The sequence below is a fragment of the Arachis ipaensis genome, chromosome B07 (assembly GCF_000816755.2).
Source record: "Arachis ipaensis cultivar K30076 chromosome B07, Araip1.1, whole genome shotgun sequence".
Classification (NCBI taxonomy): Eukaryota; Viridiplantae; Streptophyta; class Magnoliopsida; order Fabales; family Fabaceae; genus Arachis; species Arachis ipaensis.
The window spans coordinates 125,140,715-125,143,348 of NC_029791.2; positions in this window are offsets into that span (position 1 = coordinate 125,140,715).

A 2,634-nucleotide genomic window follows, 5' to 3' on the forward strand; every position below is an offset into this window, starting at 1 on the left:
TACAACAAAAAAATATTATTATTATATTATAATCAGTCACTAAAATCAGTTATTAATATATTTGTATATAAATATATATGTAGTTTAATTTATTTTTAATGTATATTTATATTTTAATATGTATTTAATATTAATAATTAATTTTGATGATTAATTTTAGTGTACACGTAATATAGTATTTTATATGGCAGAACTTTTTTTTTTCTTTTATTAAGAAGACCGTCTTATTGCACCTCCACTTTCTTCCATTACTAAATATAACACTAATTTCATTTACAGAAGATTAATGTCACCTAAATTAAACAGGCAATCATGTTTAATTTACCCAAAACGTATAACTAAATCTGTCAAAAAAAAAAAAATAGTTGGATTTCCTCTAAGGGTCATCAGCCTGTTAGTTGAACTTAAAAGACAAGCCTACAGTTTTTTTTTTTCTTTTCTTAATTGCTAATTCCAAATTCAACCGTTGTAATCGGACCCAAAAAGAAGGGGCTAAATTAAAGAACCGACCCACGCTCGAAAACTGTATTATTAGTAGTGTTAGCTTCGATTCTTTTCATATGATATTTATATTCTTGCTCTTTGGATAATTGTTTTCATTGTTAGAAGAGTAAATTATGTTATATTTTTTTACTGCAAAAAGTTTAGACATTGAGAAAATTAATTATGATCGATTAAAAGTATTCCATATCCAAATAAAAAGAGAAAATTTAAGCGACGGTACTTTTATTAAAATTTGGTTAACATTTAATCAGGAAAAGAAAAGTAAATAATTTTACACACTATTAGATATAATTTTGCATCATTAAAAATATTAATGATGACTAATTAATACTACAAATTACAAAACTAGTTGGTCTCGTAACACTTCTCAATAAAAAATCAGTTGGAGTTGAACTTGAGCTCGATCCCTAAGGCGGCGGCGATTTCGAGGGCGGGGGGACAGCCGGAGAAGCCATGGAGGCGGTGGTGGGCGTGGAGGGAGGAGGCGACGGAGGAAGAATTCCTTACAACCAGTGTGTCTCTTGGCGTCACCATTCCGGCCTCACTGATGGTCTAGAACAAGGGGTTAGTTAGTTACGCTAATTTCTAGTTCTAGATTTCTAGGTGTTTGTGATAATTTCCAAGTTGAAAATTGAAGTATATATGTTCTTGCTTTTGAAGGTGGACTTGGTTGGAGGGTACTATGATGCAGGTGATCATGTGAAGTTTGGATTGCCAATGGCTTTCACAGTAGTCGCACGGTAGCAGCATCATCACGATGTTGCTCTCTGCGTTTTGGGATATTAGGTGCCGTTTTGATGATTAAAGAGATTGCAAACTACACAATTACAGAAATATAAAAAAAACATTCATTTAATATGAAAAAAAACATCCTAATACTTAACAAAAGAAATATCCAGTTATATTTTAGCAAAAATAATTAAATATCTATAAAATTTAAAAAAATATATGAAATTTTTAAAGAAATAGAGACATTCACATTTGCAATACAAAAAAATTCGAAAAATATATAAAAGAACATCCATTTAGTATGAAAAAGAAACATTTTGATACTTAACAGAAGAAACATCCATATATATTAACTCGTAGAGATTTTGGATTCACCCAATAAGGTATTTGTCTGGTTTTTTGCTAATACCCTTTTGGTTCCCTAGTATTGTTCTAAAAAATAACATAGAAAACCTTAATTAAAGTTAACTTCCTTAAGAAAATATTGCTAAAAAGGGGAGGACTTGAACAACATTTTTTAACGAAGTTAATGTGTAATGAATCATGACAGAAATATTAGCTGCATAATTTTAATTGCAGTTGAACCTTCACGAAATCTGGGATAAACTTGTACAAACCCAAAGTCACATAAATGTTATTCAAAAGTGGCATTGTATCATTCATTTCTGCTGAGGAAATTTTTTTGGAGGCAAGTTATGTATATAAATTGTTTGGAAATTAAATTTATCAGATTATAACTTTTTAATACTGTAGATGCGTTTGCAACTTTTTCATATATATAAAAATCGTTATTGAGTGTAGTAGTTTTCAAATTATACGTAATCCGCTATAAGGTATAGCAGTTTACTGGGAATACGTGCCGAGCAAAAACCTTATAGGGCATAGCGATTTCTGAAGAAACTATGTTGAGCATAAATCGCGAGTGGCCTCTCTAAAAATCTCAAATCCTCTCTAAGCCTCTTCCTTTCTCTCTCAATCCACAACTTTCTCTCTCTAACCAAAATTATCTCTCTAACCAAACTTTCTCACCATACTAAATGAAGAATTCGTTATTGGCTAAAACGGTTTTATAGGTAAACTAGATGTAAACCGCACCACTCTTCTGCGGTTTATGCAAGACAATATTTCTTAAGAAACAGTTATAGTCACTCACGGTTTATACTCAACATAGTTTTTTAGAAACCGCTACATCTTGTAGTAATTTTTGCTCAGCACGCATTCTCACATAAATTATTACACCTTGTAGTGGATTATGTACAATTTAAAAATTACTATACCCTATAATGATTTTTATAAATATAAAAAAGTTGTAAATGCATCTGCAATATTAAAAAGTTGTAATCTGATAAATTTGATTTTTAAATAATTTCTATATGTAACTTGCCTTTTTTTTATGACAAT